This window comes from Moschus berezovskii, chromosome X (genome assembly GCF_049115385.1).
Source record: "Moschus berezovskii isolate FMDL1 chromosome X, NW_MosBer_1.0, whole genome shotgun sequence".
In the NCBI taxonomy this organism is placed as follows: Eukaryota; Metazoa; Chordata; class Mammalia; order Artiodactyla; family Moschidae; genus Moschus; species Moschus berezovskii.
In genome coordinates, this window is record NC_142488.1 from 93,911,713 (window position 1) to 93,937,298 (window position 25,586).

A 25,586-nucleotide genomic window follows, 5' to 3' on the forward strand; every position below is an offset into this window, starting at 1 on the left:
AATTTATAAGTGCTATCAGTCTATACAGCTGTGTGATTTTTTCCGGCTATGTTCAGTTGTAAGAATGGAGGCAATGGCTGAGTTTAAAACCAGAAGGATTCAATGGAACAGAAGGAAGGACAAGAGAACAAGAAGTTGAAGATATTAGAAAACAGAAATCAGATGAAAACTCATTCAACTTCCTTCCACCAAAACCCTCAACCCATATATATTCATACTTATTTTTCTCCCTCACTAAAATGGGGGAAAATCCTTCTCACTGTTGAATGTCAATCTCTCCACCTACGAGGATAGAGGAGGACATGAAATTCCCAAACACAGGATCCAATAAAATTATTCACTTTGAATAAAACATTAGGAAATTAAATGAGTATCAGAAGGGAAGGAGAGGGAGAACGAGACACACACACATATGCAATTAAAGAACTAGAAAGTCAAGTCTGACAGTGAAGTAAAAGGCAAGAAAATCTTGCTGAATGAGAGAATGCAGCTTCAGATGAGTGGTGGATATTTGGAACAGCTGCTATGGGAAACAGATGGGAGAGGAAGCTGAATAGATACATGTAAAAAGTCTTCCTACTGGGGGAATCAAGATGGATAAGTAGGAGGATGCTGAGTTCAACTCTCCTCATGAACACATCAAAAGTACAACTACATGTAGAATAACCATCACACAAATTGATCTGAAGACTAAGATAATGGCTCTTTTGCAACCAAGACTATAATAGAATTACATACACACAGTCTGGTAGAAATTGAGGAGACATGACCTAGTTGGGACCCAGAAGGGAGGGCGATATCACAGGCTCAAGAATCCTCCATGGAGAACAAGGGGTTCAAGTCACATACTAGGCACCCTGGTCCTGAGTTCAATACCAGAAAGATGTGCCTATTTACCTCATCTAAAAACCAATAGGGCTTACTAGAGGGCTATAAGAAATTAGATTCCATTCTTTTTTTTATTATATTTTTAATTTATTTATTTTAATTGGAGGCTAATTACTTTACATTATTGTATTGGTTTTGCCATACATTAACATCAATCAGCCCCGGGTGTACATGTGTTCCCCATCTTGAACCCCCCTCCCACCTCCCTCCCATCCCTTCCCTCTGGTTCATCCCAGTACACCAGCCCCAAGCATCCTGTATCATGCACAGACTTACTTGTTCCCAGTCACAGCATGGAGACAACAGACTGAAAACAGCTTCAGGGTCTGACTGGCTTTCTGGGACCATCCCAGAGTGCACCAGAGCCTGTACCTTCTCCAGCCCCGCCTGCTCCAGCATGACTCCCAACTTGGGTGGTTTGATGTTGCCAAAAAGTGTGTGCACACTTAGATGGAATGAAAGCAGCTCAGACCTGACTCTCAGGGCTTCTTGTCCAGCACCTCTGCCTCTGCCTCCATAGGATCAGTTCAGTTCAGTTGTTCAGTCGTGTCCAACTCTTTGCGACCCCATGGACTGCAGCTTGCCACACTTCCCTGTCCATCACCAACTCCGGGAGCTTGCTCAAACTCATGTCCATCAAGTTGGTGATGCCATCCAACCATCTCATCATCTGTCGTACCCTTCTCCTCCTGCCTGCAATCTTTCCCAGCATCAGGGTCTTTTCCAATGAATCAGTTCTTCGTATCAGGTGACTTCACAAAGTATTGGAGCTTCAGTATCAGTCCTTCCAATAAATATTCAGGACTGATTTCTTTTAGGATTGACTGGTTTGATCTCCTTTCCGTCCAGGGGACTCTCATAGGACAGTGACTGCCATTGAGCAAAGGAGAATTTCTGGTTCACACCTGACTCTGGCTCTAGCCACTCCATCACAAGCCCTACCTCCCACCAAGTTGGAAGCTGCCAGAACATCCAAGGGGCAGATGTGACCCATGCTCACTTCAGATCCAGCTCTCCCACCAAAGCCATTGAGCAAACAAACACCAACATAGAGATACTCTCAACACGAGGACATTCCTTCAAGACTGTGGTAAGTAACTGTTTCACTTAATTTCATAGAAACAAAACTAGAAGACATGGGAATACATCTCAAATGAACGAACAAGGAAAAAATCTTGAAGAAAACCCCTAGTTAAACAAAGACAAATAATTTATCTGATAAACAGTTCAAAGAATTAGTAATAAAAATGCTAACTAAACTTGGGAAAATAATAGATGAACACAGTGAGAATTTCAACAAGGAGCTAGAAAATATTTAAAAAGAGCCAGTAAGACCTGAAGAATATAATAACTGAAATGAAAAAATACACTAGAAGGAATTAACTAGGTGATATAGAAAAAATGACTAAAATAATATGGAAGACAGAATAATGGAAATAACCCAATCAGAACAGAAAAACGTAAAACAAATTTAAGAGAATGAGGATAGCTTATGGGACCTCTGAGACAACATCAAGCATACCAATATTTGCATTAGAGGGGTCCCAGAAGAATAAGACGGAAAATTAAAGAAAATGTATTATGGAATTATGGTTGAAAACTTCTCTAACTGTAAGAACGAGATGTGCAGCTTCAAGAAGTACACAGAGTCCCAAACAAGATGAACCCAAAGAGACCCACATAAAGAAATGTGCTGTGCTTAGTTGCTCAGTCGTGTCTGACCCTTTGTGACCCCATGGACTGCAGCCCGCCAGGCTCCTCTGTCCATGGGGATTCTCCAGGCAAGAATACTGGAGTGGGTTGCCATGCCCTCCTTGCATAAAGAAATATGACTAAAATAAAATGGCAAAAGTTAAAGAGAGGACATTAAAGGTAGAAAGAGAAAAACAAAGGGGTCACAACTAAGTGAACCCCCATAAAGTTATAAGCCAATTTTTCTGCAGAAATTTTGCATTCCAGAAGGGGGTGGCATAATATATTTAAAGTGTTGGAAGGAAAAAATCTACAGTCTAGGAAACTGTACACTGCAAGGTTATTATTCAGAATTTTGGGAGAGATAAAAAGCTTAGCAGACAAGCAAAAACTAGAAGTTGATCAGTATCAAACTGCCTTCACAAGAAGAGTTCAAGAGTCTTAAGTGATAAATAAGTGACTAAAACAAATTATAGGAAAGGAAATGTCAAACTGGTAAAGGCAAATACATAGTAAAGGTATCGCATCTGGTCCCATCACTTCATAGAAAATAGATGGAGGAAAAATGGAAATAGTGACAGACTTTATTTTCTTGAACTCCAAAATCACTGCAGTGACTGCAGCCATGAAATTAAAAGACACTTGCTCCTTGGAAGAAAAGCTATGACAAACCCAGACAGCATATTGAAAAGAAGAGACATCACTTTGACAACAAAGTTCCAAATAGTCAAATCTACAGTTTTTACAGGATTCATGTATGGATGTGAAAGTTGAACCATAAAGAAGGCTGAGGGCCAAGGAATTAATGCTTTTGAATTATGGTGCTTGAGAAGACTCTTGAGAGTCCCTTGGACAGCAAGGAGACCAAATCGGTCACTCTTAAAGGAAATCAACTCTGAATATTCATTAGAAGGACTGATGCTGAAGCTCCAATACTTTGGCTACCTGATGCAAAGAGCTGACTCATTGGAAAAGATCCTGAATCTGGGAAAGATTGAGGTCAGGAGAAGGGATCAGCAGAAGATGAGGTTAGAAAGCACCACTGACTCAATGGGCTTTTGTTTGAGGAAAAACTCTGGAAGATAGTGAAGGACAAGGAAGCCTGGCATGCTGCAGTCCATGGGGTCACAAAGAGTTGGACATGACTTAGCAACTGAGAAACAACAGTGGATCAACTATTTAAATAAGGTATTATGAAGGTTAAAAGACAAAAATATAAAATCAACTATAACTACAATGAACAGTTAAGGAATTAGCATGGAGATGAAATATATGACCCTAAAAACACAAAACAGGGGGAATGGGGAGTGAAAATGTAAATCTTTTAGAATATGTTTAAATGGATAGTCATTTTAGTTCAAAATAAATAGAGTTACAGTTCAAAAAATATGAGCTCCATTGTAATCACAAGTCAAAAACCTATAACATAGAATGGATAGACAAGGGCCTACTGTTTAGCACAGAGAACTATATTTAATATCCTATGATAAACTATAATGAAAAAGAATATTTAAAAAGAATATATGTATAACTGAAACACTTTGCTATACAGCAGAAATTAACACATTGTAAATCAACTCTAATTCAATTAAAATATTGATTTCAAAAAAAACCTATAATAGATACAAAAAAACTAGACAGAAAGGAACACAAACATGACACTAAAGAAAGTCATTAAGCCAAAAGGGAAGAACTAAAAGAACCAGAAAACAAGTAACAAAATGGCAATAAATACATACATATGAACAATCAATCACTTTAAATGTCAACAGACCAGACTAAATGCTACAACCAATATACATAGGGAGTGGATTGAAAAAAGTAAGACCCAACTGTATGCTGGTTACAAGAGACTGACTTCATAGATAAAGTCATACACAGGATGGAAAAAGTTACTTTATGCAAACAGAAATTTTAAGAGAATTATGTCAACTCAGACAAAGTAGATTTTTTTTAAAAGTCTATGATAAAAGACAAAAAAATGAGTTAAATAATGAAAAAATGACCAAAACAAGTGAATATAACATTTGTAAACATATATGTACCTAAATAAATGAGCACCTAAATATATTAAAGCAAATATTAATAGACATAAAGGGAAAATTGACAGTAATACAATAATGATGATGGACTTTAATACTCCTCATACATTAATAGACACGTCACCCAGATGGAAAGTAAATAAGGAAACAGAGGCCTTAAATGACACATTAGACCAGTTGAACATAATAGATATCTAAAGGACATTCCATCAAAAAATTAGCAAAATAAACATTATTTTCAACTGCACATGGAATGTTCTCCAGAACTGATTACAGGATAAGCCACAAAAGAAGGCTCAACAAATTTAAGGAGATAGGAATTAAATCAAACATGTTTTCCAACCAGAATATTACTAAGCTAGAAATCAATTACAGAAGGACACTAAACAACATGTTACTAAAAGGAAATGGGTCAATGAAGAAATCAACAGGCCATCTGAAAATATACTGAGACAAGTGAAAATTAAAAGACAACTTGCTGAAATCTATTGGAGTCCCAAAATCAGTTCTAAGAGTGAAGTTTATAGAGACTCAGGCCTACTTCAGAAATGAGAAAAACCTAAAATTAAAAAAAAAAAAAAAACACAAAAAACGTGATTCTAAAAATAATTAGAAAAAGAGGAACAAACAAAGCCCAAAGTCAAAACAGACAATAACAACAAAAAAATAGGAATAGGAAAGACAATGAAACCAAGATCTAGTTTTTAAACAATTTTTAAAAATTTGTAGGCATTTAGCCAGGCTCATTAAGAAGAGAGAACACAAATAATATATGAAAGAGGAAAAATTACAATTAATATCACAAAAATACAAAGAATCATAAGAGAATAGTATAAACAGTTATATGCCAACAAACTTGACAACCTAGATGAAATGCATAAATTCCTGGAAACAAACAATCTTCTAAGTCTGAATCAAGAAGAAACAGACAACCCAAACAGACCAATTACTAGTATTGATGTTTAATCAGTAATAATTAAAAAAACCCAAAAAAACTCTCAACAAACAGAAATCCAGAACTATAATATACAACTTCACTGGAGAATTCTACCAAACATACAAAGAAATTATACTTATCCTTCCAAAATCATTCCAAAAAGTTCTAGAGGAGGGAACGTTCCTAAATTCTTTCTCTGAGGCCACCATTATCCTGACACAAAAACCAGACAAAGATTCTAGAAAAAAATAAAATTATAGCCTAATATCCCTGATGAATATAGATGGGAAAATGCTCAACCAAATACTAGCAAATTAAATTCCACAATATGTAAAGAGAATCATAGTCTATGATCTAGGGGTATTTATTCCAAGGATGCAAGAGTGGTTCAATATCCACAGATCAACAAACGTGACACACTACATTAACAAAAAGAAGGCTAAAAATCCTCTCAATAGATGCAGAAAAAGCATTTGACAAAATGACAAATATTTATGTTAAAACTCTCAACAAAGGTGGAATAGAGTGAGCATAGTTCAACATATGCTGGGCTTCCCTAGTGGCTCAGACAGTAAAGAATGCACCCACAATACTGCAGACCTGGGTTCAATCCCTGGGTTGGGAATATATCCTGGAGGAGAGCATGGCAATCCACTCCAGTATTCTTGCCTGGAGAACCCCAATGGACAGAGGAGCCTGCCGGGCTATAGTCCATGAGGTCGCAAAGAGTCAGACACGACGGAGTGACTAAGCACAGCACATCTCAACATAATAAAGACTATTTATGACAAAGTCACAACTAACAACATACTCAGTGGTGAAAAACTGAAATCTTCTCCTCAATCTGGAACAAGACAAAGATGGCAATTCTCATTATTTCTATTAAACATAACATTGGTTGTCCTACCCACAGGAATCAAACAAGTAAAAAGAAATAAAATGTATCCATATTGGAAGAGAAGTAAACCTGATGTCATTTGCAGGTGACATCATACTATATATAGAAATCCTTAAACTCTCTGCCAAAAACAGCATTAGAATAAATAAATTTAGTAAAGTTGCATGGTACAAATTAATATTCAGAAACATGTTGCTTTTTTATACATAATAATGAATTACCAGAAGGAGATGGAAAATAATCCCATTGCAATAAAATAAAATAAAATAGCTAGGAATAAACTTAACCAAGGAGGTGAAAGACCTATACTCTGAAAACTCTAAGACACTGATGAAAGAAATTGAAGACAACATAAACAAATGTAAAGATATCTTGTGTTCATGGGTTAGTACAATATTGTTATAATGTTCATACTAATCAAAAATCTACAGACTTAATGAAGTATCTATAAAAAAATCTATGATATTTCTCATAGAACTGTGACAAATAATCCTAAAATATGTATGGGACCAAAAAGACCCCAAACAGCCAAAGCCATCTTGAGAAAAAAGAACAAAATTGGAGGTATCATGCTATCTGACACAGTATAGTACTGAAACAAAAATAGACACATCGATCACTGGAATAGATAAGAGCACAGAAATAAGCCCACACACATATGGTCAATTAATCTATGACAAGTTATACAAGGGGCTTCCCTGGTGGCTCAGAAGTCAAAGCGTCTGCCTCCAATGCGGGAGACCCGGGTTCGATCTCTGGGTCGGGAAGATCCCCTGGAGAAGGAAATGGTAACCCACTCCAGTATTCTTGCCTGGAGAATCCCATGGACGGAGAAGCCTGGTAGGCTACAGTCCATGCAGTCGCAAAGAGTCGGACACGACTGAGCGAATGAACGGAATGGAACGGAAGTGATACAAGAATACACAATGGGGAAAAGACAGTTTATTCAATTAGTGATGCTGGGGAAACTGGACAACTATATGTAAAATGAGACTAGAACATTTTCTTGGACTATATATAAAAATTAATTGAAATGGATTAAAGACCTAAATGTATGATTAGAAACCATAAAATTCCTACATGAAAACAAAGGCGGTACACTATTTGATAAAAAGTCTTAGCAGTATTTTAGGGACCTAATAAAATTAGAAGCTTTTACATAAGAAAGGTAATCATAAACAAAATGAAAAGACAACCTACTGAATTGGAGAAGATGTCTCTAAATGATATGTCTGATAAGGGTTAATATCCAAACTATATAAGGAGTATATAAAACTCTATCAGAAAAGTAAATAAAACAATTAAAAATGGGTACATTTCCTGAATAGGCATTTTCCCAAAGACAACATACAAATATTCAACAGGTATATGAAAAGATCCTCAATATCTAATCATCAGGAAAATGCAAATGAAAACCACATTGGGAATTCTTACACCTGTCAGAATGCCTATCATTAAAAAAGACAACAAATAATAGTGTTGGTGAGGTTACAGAGAAAAGAGAACTCTAGTTCGCTATTGGTGGGTACATAAATTGGTACAGACACTATGGAAAATAGTATGACAGTCCCTAAAAAAATTAAAAGTAGAACTACCACATGATCCAACATTTCCATTGCTGTGTATACATCTGAATAAAAGAAAAAGCACTACTTTGAAAAGATATATGCACCCCAATATTCACAGCAGCATTATTTACAATAACTAAGATAGGGAAGCAATGCAAGTGTCCATCAACAAATGAATGCATAAAGAAATGCAATGCATACATATATATGAAATGGAATATTACGCAGCCATAAAAAGATTAAACTTTTGCCATTTGTGATAACAGGGATGGGCCTGTAAGGTATTACAATTAGTGAAATAAGCCAGACAAAAAAGAGAAATACTGCAAGATATTACAGGTAAAATATAAAAAACAAAAAAAGCGAATATAACAAAATAGATAGAAACTCACAGACACAGAGAATACTCTAGTGCTTATGAGTGGGGAGAGTGGTGACAGGAGTGACAACGCAGGGGAAAGGGATTAAAAGGTACAAACTCTAAGGTATAAAATAAGATACAAGGATGTAATACACAGGGAATATAGTCACTATTAACTTTAAATGGAGTATAATCTATAAAAATATCACATTACTATGTTGTACACCTGAAAGTAATATAATACTATAAGTCAGCCTTCAGTTCAGTTGCTCAGTCATCTCTGACCCTTTGCGACCCCATGGACTGAAGCACGTGAGGCCTCCCTGTCCATCACTAACTCCCAGAGCTTACTCAAACTCATGTCCATTGAGTCGGTGATGCCATCCAACCATCTCATCCTCTGTCGTCCCCTTCTCCTCCTGCCTTCAATCTTTCCCAGGATCAGGGTCTTTTCCAATGAGTCCGTTCTTTGCATCAGGTGGCCAAAGTACTGGAGTTTCAGCTTCAGCATCAGTCCTTCCAATGAATATTCAGGACTGATTTCCTTTAGGATTAACTGGTTGGATCTTCTTGCAGTCCAAGGGACTCTCAAGAGTCTTCTGCAACACCACAGTTCAAAAGCATCAATTCTTCGGCGCTCAGCTTTCTTTACAGTCCAACTCTCACCTCCATACATGACTACTGGAAAAACCATAGCTTTGACTAGACGGACCTTTGTCAGCAAGGTAATGTCTCTGCTTTTTAATAAAATCAAATTTCAATATAATCAAATTAATATAATTTACTAAATCAGCTATTGTTTGATAAAAAATTTTAAGTCTTCTTAATAGCTCTGAAGGTCAGAGCTTAGGTTAGGTTGTAGACCATGCATTGGTTTTTGCACTGATCCTGATGAAGTTGTGATTCTTCTAGAAGAGTTCAGCCATAGATATTAGGGCATAGAAATTGATGATTAATTAATCCAAGAATGAGAGGAGTTCTAAACAGGTTTAATGACAGGATGACTCTAGAATTAGATAAGGCTAGCAAAAGGAACGTTTGACAAGACTTAGGCCGGATAAGAGACAAAGAAATATCAGTAAGGAATCAGCAAGACTTCTCACTAGGCTCAACTTGAGAATCAAACACTCTCAGCTTTAAAGCAAAAGTTTCAGGGATGATCTCACTATAAATTTCAGTTGTGAAATACAGCTATCTTCCTATCAGAAGACTGTTAAATACCATTCAAATTACAGATGGACCTTTTATTAATATATACCATGGTACTAATGCCTTAGATTACTGTGAAAGTCGTTCAGTTGTGTCCAACTCTTTGCGACCCCATGGACTATACAGTCCACGGAATTCTCCAGGCCAGAATACTGGAGTCAGTAGCCTTTCTCTTCTCCAGGGGATCTTCCCAACCCAGGGATTGAACCCAGGTCTCCCACATTGCAGGCAGATTCTTTACCAGCTAAGCCATAAGGGAAATCCAGAAAACCAAAAAGTTAAGAGGGCTATGTCCATGGCTCAATCTGAAGCTCTGATTCAATTTTTAATGTCATGCATCTCTGTGACTACAGAAGTAATATATCCCAATTGTAGAAAAATTGAAAGCTAAATAAAGGAACTAAAAGTGACCTGTTACAACAGCATGCAGGAAAAATAAAATATACTATCTTAGCAAATATGCATATACACACTTTTGTAGCATGTTTAAATGCACGGGTTCTGGAGCAAAACTGGTTATTTTCTCATCCCAGAATAGTGATTTCAATAGCTTTTCAGGCAAATCACTGAACTTCTGTGTCTCCATTTTCTCTATTTAAAATGCAAATAAAAATGCTACCTACCTTCTAGTGAGTTAGGTTATGATAAAATGATTGTATATATATAGCACTTAGAACAATGCCCAGAATATAAGTAGTCCCAAGTAGAGGATAGCTATCATTCTTGTGTGTAATATAGGAGAGTCTGGTCATAGTTCTTGGTTCAAACTCAGTGTCAGAACCACTCGCTAAAAATATCAAATAAGAACTAGAGGGTAGACATCAGGGAACTTGATTTTTTTTTTTTTTTGTATCCTAGAAAGCTCAAGGCAGATATTTTGTCCAGGGAGATCTCAGCACTGATCTGGCTCTTTCCTCAGTAAAAGATTTGGCCTTGTTAATGTTGAGTAGAGTTCAAGAAGCAGTAGAGCCTACTAGTTCTAAACATCCCTTAAATAGAAATACAAAGATTGTTAGTACAAGCTTTCCCCCACCCCCAGAAAGGTGACTACAGTATGAGTATAAAAAACTAATCCTGCAAGGGAGAAAAATCTGCTATTTTTTGAGTCTGACAGGACTGTTCCCTGTACAGATAGTGGCACTGGCAGCTCTAAATCTATAGGGAACTAGGGACCAGATTAAGTCCATGCTAAGATATGCTGCACCTGTTCCCATTTTATGAGGCTTTTTCCTTGTCTCAGGAAAGAGCCTTAAATCAGGAAATCACAATGTGTGGTCCTTTCCCCACCAATCTATAACTCACCAGAAATAATGCAGGGATTATCAGAAGTGGGATGTGAAATACTATAACTTTAGGCATGCATTTATATCGCTTCCCAGGTGGCTCAGTGGTAAAGAATCTGTCTGCAATGCTGGAGATGTGGATTCAATCCCTGTGTTGGGCAGATCCCCTAGAGAAGGAAAGAGCAACCCACTCCAGTATTCTTGCCTGGGATATCCAATGGACAGAGGAGCCTGGTGGACTACAATACGTGGGGTCACAAAAGAGTCGAACACAACTTAGCAACTAAACACTAACAACGATGACAATGCATTTATAGTACAAAAATAAAAATACAAATAGCATAATTATTTGGGTGTGGTTAGCAGATGAAATGGAGAAGGCAATGGCAAGCCACTCCAATACTATTGCCTAGAAAATCCCATGGATGGAGGAGTCTGGTAGGCTGCAGTCTGTGGGGTCGCTAAGGGTCGGACACGACTGAGTAACTTCACTTTCACTTTTCACTTTCACAGACTGGAGAAGGAAATGGCAACCCATTCCAGTGTTCTTGCCTGGAGAATCCCAGGGACGGGGAAGCCTGGTGGGCTTCCGTCTATGGGGTCACACAGAGTTGGACACGACTGAAGTGACTTAGCAGCAGCAGCAGCAGCAGATGAAAAGTTGCATTTTAGAGTAAAAATAGGGCATTGTCTGTCATATATTGCAATTTTCATCCCAATTTATCTGTTATTATTGTATTTTTTACACATATATCTTCAATGTAAAGTAAAACAATCTATTGATTCTTCTTAACTTTTTCCTATTATTAGGAATTCTTTCCAATTTTGTTTTATGCAAGTTATTATATACATTCCTTTTTTCCACATTTATCATTTGAATCTTTCTGAAATTTGCCATCTAGCTTTGACTAGCCTATTGTGTAAATGATAGAAGCATAATAAACTGCCACTATGCAGCAAGTATTTGAGTGTTGTGTACTGAGCATTTTATCTGCATCTGCATTATATTACATATGTTATTATTCTCATTGTAAGTCTAAACAACTAAAAACAAAAAAAAATTTAAAGAAAAATCCAAAATCCCTCCACCAATAACTAACATTTTGGTGAACAATTTTCCATAGGTTTTCATATTTATATGCACATGTAGCTATACAGAAATACATAAAAATAAGCAGAAATTGAATTACACTGCTTTGTAATCTATCTTTTCCATTAAATTATATGCAAATATATTTACATATCAATAAATGTACATCTACATTATCTTTAATTTGTACATACTAATTGGCTAAATTCACATCATCCCAATTTAACTAGTCTATCCACTATTATAGCCAGTTAGCTTGTTTCCAAAGCATTGCCACTATAAACAAAATACACAAAAAAATGTTAAGCTTTTTTGTGTATGTATATTGTATTATTTGCATTTATGTTTTTACAATAAATTTTTAGCAAAATCATTAGCTTATAGAAGGTATGTACATTTCACATTTTTATACAAATTGCTAAATAACCCTCTGGAAATGTACTAAGAGTTTAAACAGTGCATTAGATCATCCATATCCCCACACTGTGTTTTCTTAATCCCATAAATCTTCTCCAATCTCATAGGTGAAAACTATTAGTTTTTATTTTCAAAGTGAGTTTGTCAACTGGTATTCTTTTATGAATATTACTTTCATAACTTTTCACCATTTTTCTGTTAGATATTTACTTTATATTTGACATGTAGAATCTTTATATATTGAGAATATCTAAATTTGTTATATATCAGATATTTTTTTCCTAGTTTGCTGTTTTTTCAATCTTGATAATAGTATATTTTTGGACATAGTTTTTTTGAAGGTAAAATTTATTAGTATTTTCTTTGAGTCATCGGTCTTCATAAAGTGATTAGAAAATCTTTAACTTCAAAACTATAAAATTATAAATACATGTTATGAATATATAAACTTTTAAATATATATATGTATAATTTAAAATTATTTTCCCTTATAGTTTATTACAAAATATTGAGTATAGTTCCCTGCACTGTATATTGAATATAGTTCCCCTGAGGTCCTTATTAGTTGTCTATTTTATATCAATATACAGTTGTGTGTATATGTTATTCCCAAACTTCTAATTGATCATTTCCCCTCTTTCCCCTTTGGTAACCATAAGTTTGTTTCCCATGTCTGTGGGTCTATTTATGTTTTGTATACACATTCATTTATATCCTTTTTTAATTCTACATATAAGCAATATCATATGGTATTTGTCTTTCTCTGTGTTGGCTTATTTCACTTAGTATGACAATCTCTAGGTCCATCTATGTTTCCCTTTATAGTTTAATTTTTTTACACTTAAATCTTTGACCTAACTGGGACTTTTTTTAGTATGAAAAAAAACACAACTGGAACTTTGATTTAAATAGTGAGTATAGATGTAGCTTCATTAAACTTCCCCTCAAATAACTAGCCCTGTTGTCCTAAGCACATTTATTCAAAAACCTGTCTTTTCTCCCAATCCATAGGTTTGAAATGCCTCTTCATCACGTCTTAAAATCCACAGTGTACTTGGAAATACTTTACTATTTCCAAAGAAACAGACTCTGTTCTGTTACAATGATCTGTCTGTCCCTACACAAGTAGCACAGTATTTAATTTTCTAATTTCATGTACAATTTATATTTTATATGTGGAATGGAAGTTGCTTATAGTACTTCAGAATTTCATCTGCATTTTTGGGGGGTGTTTCATGTAATTAAATATCTCATTTTTCCCTCAACGTGATTCCTGTAATGTTACTATCTGATCTGTGTTCTAAGGGGGAAGGAAAGTGGCAGAACTATGTCACTGGGACAGTGAATAAATTTGCATAAACCCATGAAATCAGTTGCCTTTATGAATACATTTCTAGGTGGAAATAAATGTGGAACATCATTGTTGCATAACAAGACTGTCCAACAGAACTTTCCACACTAATGGGAATGATCTATAGTTGAACGTTCCAATACAGTAATCATTAATCATGATATCTGGTCCCATCACTTCATGGCAAATAGACTGGGACAAAACGGAAACAGTGAGAGACTTTATTGTGGAGAGGGGCTCTCCAAAATCATTGAAGATGGTGACTGCAGCCATAAAATTAAAAGATGCTAGCTCCTTGGAAGAAAAGCTACAACCATTCTAGACAGCATATTAAAAAGCAGAGACACTGCTTTGCCAACAAAGGTCTGTCTAGTTAAAGTTATGACTTTTCCAGTAGTCATGTATGGAGGTGAGAGAGTTGGACTATAAAAAAGCTGAGTGCCAAAGAATTGATGCTTTTGAACTGTGGTGTTGGAGAAGACTCCTGAGAGTTCCTTGGGCTGCAAGGAGATCAAAACAGTCAAACCTGGAGGAAATCAGTCCTGATTTCCAGCTGGGACTTTTTTAGTATGGGGGGAAGAACAGCTGGGATTTAAATAGTGAGTATAGATGTAGCTTTATTAAACTTTCCCTCAAATAATTAGCCCTGTTGTCCTAAGTGCATTTATTGAAAAACCTATTTTTTCTCCCAATCCATGGGTTTGAAATGCCTCTTTATCACATCTTAAAATCCACAGCATATTTGGAAATACTTTACTATTTCTAAAGAAAAAGACACACATTGGAAGGACTGATACTGCAGCTAAAGCTCCAATACTTTGGCCACCTGATGCAAAGAACTGGCTTATTGGAAAAGACTCTGATGCTGGGAAAGATTGAAGGCATGAGGAGAAGGGGACGACAGATGATGAGATGGTTGGATGGCATCACCAACTCGATGGACAGGAGTTTGTGTGAACTCCAGGAGTTGGTGATGGACAGGAAGGCCTGGCGTGCTGTGATTCATGGGGTTGCAAAGAGTCAGACACGACTGAGTGACTGAACTGAACTAAATTTGTATAATCACATGTTTATCAGATAGCCCTTCTAGAAAAGAATTATTTTAAAAAAATCACATCCCTATTATACTGCTTAATAGCATTATTGTTGTTGTTCAGTTGCTAAGTCATGTTCAACTTTTTGCAACCCCATGAACTATAGCATGCCAGACTTCCCTCTCCTTCACTATCTCCCTGAATTTGCTCAAATTCATGTTCACTGAGTCAGCAATGCCATTCAACCATCTTGTCCTCCGTTGTCCCCTTCTCCTCCTCTCCTCTATCTTTGCCAGCATCAGTGTCTTTTCCAGTGGGTCAGCTCTTTGGATCATGTGGCCCAAGTATTTGAGCTTCAGCATTAGTCCTTCCAGTGAATATTCAGGGTTTATTTCCATTAGGATTGACTGGTTTGGTTGTAGCATTATTGGATGATGATAAAATTGGCAGTTTCCTATTTACCCTGTAGCTATCATTTTGACAGAGATTTTCAGTGAAGTACTAAGCCTAACGTTGAAATCTCAATGGCAACTCAATGAAACATGTAATGTATGCCCCCCTGTATTCATGACACTCAGCAGAATAAGAGACAGATTTGATGACCTTCTACAAGTTTAAACTTTAGTAGATGTGATAAAGTGCTAAGTAACAATAACGGTTTTAAAACAAGGCCAGAGACCCAGGTTCGATCCCTGGGTTGGGAAGATCCCTGGAGTAGGAAATGGCAACCCACTCTAGTACTCTTGCCTGGAGAATCCCATGGATGGAGGAGCCCGGTAGGCTACACTCCACAGGGTCGCAAAGAGTCGGACACGACTGAGTGACTTCACTTTCACTTAACTAACATAAAAGCGGAATCAACAAGGTGACAAGAGAGTTCCAAGAAGAGAGAGATTCTTTTGGCTATGGAGCATTAGAGAAAAATTAGGGACGGATACATGGAAGAAGTGGCACTAAAGCTGCTGTTTCTTGAATACAGTTCATTCTCAACAGGCAGAGAATTAGAGATGGGAGGGACAGGAGAAGACAGTCCATAATAAACGAATGGCATAAGAAAAACCATAAATTATGGATAACAAAAGGTTATGTTGCACAATGGTGAATGGTTTGGTTCCACTAGATCATCATGTGAGCAGCAAGGTAGTGAGAAATAAGGCTGACTAGGTAGGTCAATGCTAAATCTCAAAGGACCTCAGATTTTGTCCAAAGAATCTGCTCCTGACTTTATAGCTAGTAGAGAGAGAATGAAACTTTTTTAGACCAGTATCATCTAAGCTCTGAACCTCAGAGCAATAATAGATTTCTGGTATCAATAAAGTTCTCCAACTTAAATGTATTACCTTGGAGAAATCACTGAAATATTTGGATGCTTGTTTTCTAGCATTTGTAATATGGGAAGAATCATCCACCTCACAAGATTACTCTGAACATTAAGCAAGATAAGGAAAGGGAAATGCATTTAACAAAGTATAAAACATGCACAATATAAATGTTAAAAATTCATAACAAAGTATGCTGTGTGTGCTCAGTCATGTTCAACTCTTTGTGACCACATGGACAGTGGCCTGCCAGACTTCTCCGTCCATGCAATTTCACAGGCAAGAACACTGGAGTGGGTTGCCACTTCCTCCTCCAGTAACAAAATATAGTGACCTAGATAATTCTCATAGTGATGCACAGCCAAGTAAGCCAGGAAAAAGCAACCTATTCAGGAATACATAGTAACAGACTAAAACACAGAAGACTCCACAACACAGCCTTAAGAATATTTTTATAAAAGCATAAGTTCATCAGGCAAACTGATAGGATAATCTATCTTATTTGAGTCCCTTGATATTTACACGATCATAGATTCTCTGGGTTCATAGTAACAGGCCACCAAGTTCAACTACCAAATCTGATATTTGAATTCCCACCCAATAATTGGCCACATTAGGTACAGTGGTGAAGAACTGTGTACGTGCAGAACACATTATGTAGTACAGGGGTATAGAACTTTCTAAGGTTACAGTGCAAAGTACTGAATTTATTCAGTTCAGTTCCTCAGTCTTGTCCAACTCTTTGCAACCCCATGGACTGTAGCATGCCAGGCCTCCCTGTCTATCACCAGCTCCCAGAGTTTACTCAAACTCATGTCCATGTCAGAAAAGTCTTTGTGACTTGGTAACAATGCATACCATTTAATCCACTGACTATGTATTCAAGGCTTTTAACTAACCAGTTAAAAGCTCTTCAGGAAGATTACTTCTAGTATGCAGAATCTATTGGAGAGCAGAGCAAAGATGAGAGGTTTTTATAGCAGACCAGGTCAAGAATCTGGAGCAGGAAAGGAGGCAAAGGCAGGAAGAGGGAGGGAAGAGACGATGGAAACTGCAGGTCAGGTTACAGGAAGAGGGGGGGCAAAAGGAAGGGCCTGGGGATGGAGAGGAAAGGCGGAGGGAGGAGGGCGGACTCAGGGAAAGGGGAGCAGCTTGAGGGAGAAACGGAGGGGGCTAGGGGAATGGAGATGAAAAACATGGGGGTGGAGAGGAACAGGAGGGAGAACAGAGAGGAAGACGATAAGAGGGGGCTAGATAAAGGGGAGGGAGGATGGAGAGAAAGGACAGTGAGGAAGGGGTGGGGGCTGAGAGGCAGGGGTGGGGGATGCAGAGAAGGGGGTTGGGACAGAAAGATTCGGTTGGGGGTTCAAGAGGATGGGTTGGCAGAGTGGGGGACTCAACAGAAGGGGAAGGGGGGCCAAGTGGAAGAAGAAAGGGGGACCGACCGAGTGGAAAGGGCAGGAGATGCAGAGAATGGGACAGAGAGGAAGGAGCAGCAGCAGCAGACCAAGAGGAAGGGCGGGAGTGAGTGAAAGAGGTAAACCAAGGGGAAAGGGGGAAAGATTGAAAGGGAAAGGGGGACTGAGGGGAAGGGGAGAGGGGGAAGAGGGCAGAAGGAGAAGGGGGACTGATTGAAAAGGAAAAGGATACCAAGTGGAAAGGATGGGGCAGGCAGAGGGAGTGGGGATGGAGAGAAAGGAAACAGAAAGAGTTGGGGGGACCGAACAGAATGGGGGAAAACAGAGTAGAAGGGGAGGGGGAACTGAACGGATAGGATGAGGTGAACCGAACAGAAGGGGAGGGGGGTAACAGAGAGGAAGGGGGACCAGGAGGAAGGGAAATGGGGGACTGAGTGGAATGTGCCAGGGATGCAGAGATGGGGAGAAAAGACCAAGAGGAAGGGGTGGGGTGAGGAAACCGAGCAGAAGAGCCGATGGACGAGGGGTCCAAAGTGGAAGGGGATGGGGAAACCAAAGGAAGGGGAGAGGGAAGGAGAGCAGGGACACAGTGGAAGGGGCAGGATGCAGAGAAGAGGACCTGAGAGAAAGGACTGAGAGGAAGGGGTGAGGGAAACTGAGCAGAAGGAGTGTACTGAGTGGAAGGGCAGTGGGGAATGGAACTGATGGGCTGGGGGAATGGAGAGGGGAGGACAGAGCAGAAGGGGAGGGGGGAACTGAGTGGAAGGGGAATAGGGGACTGATTGCAAGGGACTAAAGGCAAGGGAGGAAGGATTGAAAGGGGAAGGGGAACCTCAGTGGAAGGGGCGGCAGATGCAGAGAAGGGGTGGACGACAGAAAGGACTGAAAGGGGTGGGGACCCCAGGGTAAGGTGTGGGGGGTGCAGAGAAAGAGGATGGGGACAGAGAGAAAGGACTGAGCAGAAGGAGTGGGGGGACCCAGCCGAAGGGGTTGGGGGGAGCTAGCGTAAAGAGTGGGGGATACAGAGAGGAGGGGGACAAAGTAAAAGGACTGAGAGCAAGGGGTGGGGGGACTAAGTGGAAGGGGAAAGGGGGACTGATTCAAATGGGAAGGGGGACTAAGCAGAAGGGGCAGGGGATGCTGAGAAGGGGATGGGGACCGAGAGGAAGGGTGAGGGGACCAAGCCAAAGGGGTGGGGGAATGGAGAGGAAGGGGAGGGTTTCCGAGTGGAATGGTGGGAGGATGGACAGGGGGTCCCAGGGGAAGGGGTCCCAGGGGAAGGAGTGGGGGATGCAGAGAAAGGGAGGAGAACAGAGAAAGGAAAGGCAGGGGGGGGGGACCATCAGAAGGGGAGGGAGGATGGAGAGTGGGCACTGAGTGGAAGGGAATGGGGGACCGATTGCAAGCCATGGGGGGAACCAAGGGGAAGGGGATAAGATTGAAAGGAGAATGGGGATGGGGACCCGAATGGAATGGGAGTGGGGGACCAGGCAGAAGTGGAAGGGGTCGGGCGGAAGGGGAAGGAGGGACTGAGTGGAAAGTGCGGGGGGTATGCAAAGAAGGAGATGGGGACGGAGAGAAAGAGTAGCGGGACGAGTGCAAGGGGGTGGGGGGGAACCGATGGAGGGGGAGAGGGTGCAGAAGGGGAAGGAGGGACGGATTGAAGTGGCAAAGGAGAAAGAGTGGAAAGGATGACGGGGGATGCAGAGAAGGGGATGGGGACGGAGAGAAAAGGGTGGGGGGACCGAGCGGAAGGGGTTGGGGGGGGACAGATGGAATTGGTTGGGCATACTAAGTGGAAGGGGTGGGGGATGCAGTGAAAGGACTGAGTGGAAGGGGTGGGGGTGCAGAGAATGGAATGGGGATGAAGGGTGGCAGGATCAAGTCAAAGGGATGGGGGAACTGAGAGGAAGGGGAGGGGGGACCGAGCAGGAGGGGATGGGGGACCAAGAGGAAGGGGAGGAGAGGAAGGGCTGAGGGAACCGAAAGGAAGGGTTGGGGAAAACAGCAGAAAGAGAGGGAGGATGGAGGGGGGACCAAGCGGGAAGGGAGGGGGCAACTGACCAGAAAGGAATAGGGGACCCATTGCAGGGGGAACGAGGGACTAATTGTAGGGGGTGGGGGAAATCAAGGGGAAGAGGAGAGGGGAAGGTGCACGGGTGCAGAGACTGGGATGGGGGCTGACAGAAAGGACCAGGAGGAAGGAGTGGGGAAACGGAGAGGAAGGGGTGGGGGGGGCCGACCTGAAGGAGGGGGTACCAAGCAGAAGGGGAGGGGGAACAAAAGGGGAGAGGGGACTGAGGGGAAGGGGTGGGGGGAAGTGAGCGGAAGGGGGGAACAAGGGAAAGGGGAAGTGGAACCGAGTGGAAGAAGGGGGATGCAGGGGAAGTGGGACAGAGAGGAAGGGTGGGGGGACTGAGCTGAAGCGGAGTGGGGACCAGGTGGAAGGGGTAGGGGAACCAAGTGGAAGGGGCTGGGAGAACCCAGTGGAAGAGGAGGGAGGGGCCTATTGGAAGGGGAAGAGGGACCAAGTGGAGGGGGCAAGGGATGCAGAGAAGGGGATGAGAGAGTTAGGGTGGAGGGACCCAGGGAAGGGGAAGGTGGGAAGGATTGAAAGGCGAAGGGAAGGGGGACCAAGTAGAAGGGGTGGGGGATGCAGAGAAGGGGATGGGTGGAGGGAAAGGTAGGGGGACCCATGGGAATGGGTGGGGGGTGCAGAGAAGGGGGAGGAAGATGGAGAGAGAGGAAGGGGAGAGGGCACCAAGGGGAAGGGGTGGGGATGCAGAGAAGAGGATGGGGGTGGAAAAGAAGGGTGGAGGGACCTAGCCTAGGGGGAGGGAGGACAGAAGGGGGAACCAAGCGGAAGGGGAGGGGCACCGAGCAGAAGGGGAGGGGTTCAGAAAGAAAGGACTGAGAGGAAGGAGCAGGGGAGGGGGGACCCAGAGGAAGGGCCGAGGAGTGGGTGAGAGGAAGAACAGGGGGAAGAGAGCAAGGAGAGGGAAAAGGAAAAAGAATCTAGAGGACTTGTCAGGGCGAGGCAGCAGTAATAGAAAAGGTATTTCAGAGACAGAACTTGGGGCATATAACAAGATGCAAGAGGCAGGAGTGGAAGGGCACACAGGAGTCACAGATGACTGAGAATTAGTGTTTGAATACATTTTACATGCCAGTAAAACACCCTGTAACGAAAGAAAGGAAGTTAGATATAAAGTGTGTTGGAACTCAGGAGGAAAGCCAAGGAACAGCTACATTAAGAGGTGAGATTTAAGAACAAGAAAGCAGGAAGGCAGCTAAAGCTGGGCTCCTTGGCACAGAGAATATGTGTTTAGGTTGATTGATCAAAGATTTGGAGCAATACCCGTGTCTGGGGATGCCCAAGAGAAACTGGCACACGATGGGACTCACTCCAGTGCCTCTGACCTCATTGGGAGGCAGCTCAAAGTGAACCAGCCCAAAAAGTCTGAATTTATTGCTGGCGTTGGCCACATGGACCCATGCAGTACATCTTTTCATCAGGCCTTATATTGGCCAGGCATGTTTTACTCTGGAATCCCTTGACAGTGACAGCTTAGAGTCTAAATTTCATAAGAAGTTTATTTTCAAGTCCTAGCTCAAGATAATTAAAGCACACATTGCACATTCAACATTTATCTTTCTCCACCAAGTTGGCTCTGAACACAGCTTCTTGGTGTAGGCTCAGGAGACAAACGTCAGGGGTTAAGTAAGGGTTGTGGGCTGCCAGCTATGGCGAGACGGAGAAGGCAATGGCAAGCCACTCCAGTACTCTTGCCTGGAAAATCCCATGGATGGAGGAGCCTGGTAGGCTGCAGTCCGTGGGGTCGCTAAGGGTCGGACACGACTGAGCGACTTCACTTCCACTTTTCACTTTCACACATTGGAGAAGGAAATGGCAACCCACTCCAGTGTTCTTGCCTGGAGAATCCCAGGGACAGGGGAGCCTGGTGGGCTTCCGTCTATGGGGTCGCACAGAGTCGGACACGACTGAAGTGACTTAGCAGCAGCAGCAGCTATGGCGAGAAACCAGCCCTGAGAAGCCCTGTTAGGCCACATCTTGAGCTGGGTGGTAATTTGTCTTACTTTTAGGTCTTATTACTGAACAGCTGAAACTTGGGATTTTTCAAATTTCTTCCTCTTGGGTCACGGCAATTTCACCAAGGAGATTATAGTACCTTTTCAAATGGAGAAGGAAACATGTGCATTCTTCTAACAGTTCTGGCTCCTATCAGCACTGCCACAGTCAAAGAAATATCCAAGTCCAAGGGAGAAAATGTAGTTTTTTTCTCCTTTAAGTTTCATCATATTACAGCAACCTGTCACAGAATCTACTCAGACCATTAAGTTGTACACAGGACTGACTTCCTTTCAGGAACAGATATAAACACACAATTGTATTTTACCAAAGTATGATCATTTCAACCATATTTTAATTCATTTCACTTTCTCAGCCTATCCTCTTCTCAAACAGCAAATGTTTTACCCTGAGCCATTTCAATGAATTTTGCAAGCCAACGTCATTGATAAAGTGAAGCTATTTTTAAACAAAGCTGGAGTAGTTTTTCTTTCTTATAAGGGTGAACTCTTTAGAGCCCCGGTTCCCAACCTCTGGGCCATGGACCACTTCTGCCAGATTACTGACAATATTAGATTAGAAATCAAGTGTACAATAAATGTAATGAACTTGAATCACCCCAAAACCACCACCCCAGTCCATGGAAAAATTGTCCCCCTTGAAACTGGTCCCCGGCACCAAAAAGGTTGGGGACCACTGCTTTAGAGTATGTCTTCTTAAAGCCAAATAAAACTTCAGCTGTTAGTACCTGCAGAGACGTATGTCAAGTGGGTAATTTGGGCTATTCCCCAGGTAGCCATGTCATCCATTACACCCTGCCAAGTAGCATATGCCTGTATGGATTCTATCACTAATTATTGGCAAACAAGGAAGTTCTACTCAATTAAAGAACAGTGTCCCAGGAAAGAAATAGGTAAATCAAGACTCAGACACAATTTGGCCAGTAAATACTACAGTCTAGAGGCACCCCTAAGGTCCCCATACTTGATCAGCACCTTTAGCCTCTGCATCCAGACATCCTGGCATTAGGAGTCTCATAGCAACGGCCCCATTGCTCAACCAGAGTTAAGAACACCCAGAAATTATTGAGGGCCACAGAGGCCATACTGCAAAACCAGCTTAAGTCCCCACCCCTTCTACTCTGAAGGTCTGGTCTTGACCCATCAGACAGAAACACAAATGGCCATGGCTCACAGTCACCAGAACATCTTTGGTCACCATGTGCTCCTCCTTCCAACCAGCTGGGGCTAGAGTGGGCAAACCGGGAACTTTTGGTGCCACAACATTTTACCTGGATTTAAATACTTTCTATTTAAATTACTTGCTTCAACTGCATGTGATTGCAGGCTATCTAGTCCAAGGCAGCCCCCAAGTTGGAGAGCTCACACGGTGAGCAGGTGGCTCAGAGTCAGAGCCATTGCATTGGGTCCAGCCACAGCACAGCCCAGTCGGATAGCAGTGGCCCTCTAACAGGTTGCTCTGTGCAGGAGGAGTACAAAGGATGGAGTGGGCACAGGTAGGAACTTCCACTACAACCTTGGCTCAGGTGTATCTGGAAATTTCACTCACCCTAGGCCCCAGGTTAGTTGTCTCATTCCTGTTTGGGGAAGCAAGTGATGCTGAGAAAAAAATGCCTTCTGAGCCACGAGACCAGGCAGAAGCCGAAGACCCTGTTGGCGAGGAGCCCAGTAGCAAAGCATCCAGTGAGCACCACTGCCCCTGACTCCTCAAGGAGAGACCATGCCAGGGTTGGCGGCATCAGTGGGGAAGTGGACCTCAGTCCTCCACACCTGTGCTGGACACTTAACTTCTTCCCTCCCAGGGGCCTGGTAACCAAGGCAGCCTTCCTGAGCAGCACAGGGCTGCTGAACCTGCAAGGCTTCATGGGGAACGTCCTTCCCTTCTTCTCTCTGACCTTCCTTGGGGGTCTGACCCCCAGCTGTGTGGCATGTTTAATAATCTATAATTTGGCTTCCCTGGCCAGGAAAAGAAAGCCTTCTTGAAAGTCAGCAGAAGATGAAACTGAATGAACTGGTGGGGGATAGATTATTTCTGAATAGACCCGCCCCAAACACACACCCCACACCACCCCCACCCCTCCAGAGTAGCTTTCAGCCAAGAGGTACTTTTCGAACACTCCAGCCCAGGCATAACTTATGTGGGAGGCATGGAGGAAACAAATATGTTTACTAACACCTCCTGCAAATTCCCTGGGTCATAGAGATGGGGGGGGGGCGCCTTGGGGGGATGGGGCAGGAACTAGGAGGAAACTCTGGAACAGAGAATTCTTATAAGGTACACTTCCTTTGCCAGGTCTCTCTGCTTAAGCATTTTTTTTCTTAAACGTCTGACAGTGACCAATCAAGCTAGTTGCCCCAGTGGCAGACCCAGGATGGCAAGTCGGGTCACATGCAGTGGCTGTCCCTCCTCTCCCTCTCTGGGGTCCCTATGCAAGGAGTTAGAGATGCAGCTTAGTGCTTGTGGCTCCTTTCCCTCGTGCAGTGGTTCAGAGAAGGTCACTCAACCCGTGCAGTGGTTCAGAGAAGGTCACTCAACCCGAGAAACCAGCTCAAGGGGGAGCAGAGTTTCCTCTGGGACAGGAGACGTGGCACCCCAGGATCTGAGCTGGGGTCCCTTCAGGTTCTCAAGGCAGGCGGGCAGAGATGGCCTCTCTGCCCTCCGATCACCAAAGCTCTCCGCTGTCCCGGGCTCGCTGGGAATCCCCAGGAGCGGGAGTGTATTGCTGGGGAACACCTCACTGCTCCGCCCAGGAGCCACCTTCAGCCCCATCCCCTCGCCCATTGCTCCCCTGGCTTCTGGCACAATTGTGGGTAGAGTCAGAAAGAAGCACTCAGTAGGAGAGTGCCTTCCAGGCTACAGAGCCCGTGCTCCAGCTGCAGAGACCACAAAGATACAGCAAGGGAAATGTAATGCACAAGCTAGCCAGCACCTGCAGGCGGGCTCCAGCTCCTCCTTGGCGAGGAGCCCCTGACCCTGGGAGCTCTGGTCCCTAAACTTTCTCAGAAGGATAAACGAGGGGAAAGGAAACCAGCAAATGTTGCCTGAGGCGGGGACCAGAGATGCAGGAGAGGCAGAGTCCCCGTTGGCCTCGGCCGGCCTGCTCTCTGAGGTCACCTGCACATTCTCCCCTGGCCCTCACCAGCCAACTGTCCGATTTTGAAAATGGACATTACCTGTCTGAGTCTTGCAAAACAGCCGGGGGCGTCCAGCGGGGCTCAAGCGTGCCGTTCCATGTCGGGGTGATCGCGGTCCAGGATGAGACGGACAACTGGGTTGCAGAGAGCCCGGGCTCAAGCTTCCCAGGAGACTAGGGAGGCTGCCCGAAGGCGAGGGGCCCGGAGGAGGCGTAGGGAAGACGGTGGCTTCCAGAGCAGCCAGACAGGGCAGCCCCGCCCGTTTTCTCCAACTCCCGGTCCTAGCCAAAGAGGATGCTAGAAAACTTCTCCCCGCCCAGGGAAGATTTCTAGAGTTCAGCAGCGCTTCTGTGGACTTTAGGGGGAGCTGACCAGGGAGAGGTTTAAAGAGGGCTCCTAAATCACTGGGCCGCTACGCTGGAAACCAGGTGCCTCCTCTTGGCTCCGTGGCCAGAGTCTCCTAAGTCTCCTGCCTCTCAGCCTCTTCCTTCTCCAAGACTTTGCTTCGGAGCAGCCTTACTCCAGCCCCACCTCGTCTTGGCCAAATGGTGCACGGTGGGAAGCCGGCGCGTCGGCCCGTGGCCCCTACGCCCCTCACGAGGCACACATGCCCCAGAGGTCCTATAGCCCTGGCGGCAGTGCAGGCAGCAGGTGTGAACTCTGCCTGCCCGCCTCTCTCCTGCCGGGTCGCGGCTCCAACCTTGTCTGGGAACCTTCTCCAGCCAGTGCGCAAAAGCCTATATCATCTCCCCTAGCTCCGAGGAAGGAGCGGCACTCGGGAAGTGCGCTCCAGGCTTGCCTCACATCCTGCCACCGCGGCTGCCGCCTCCAGCA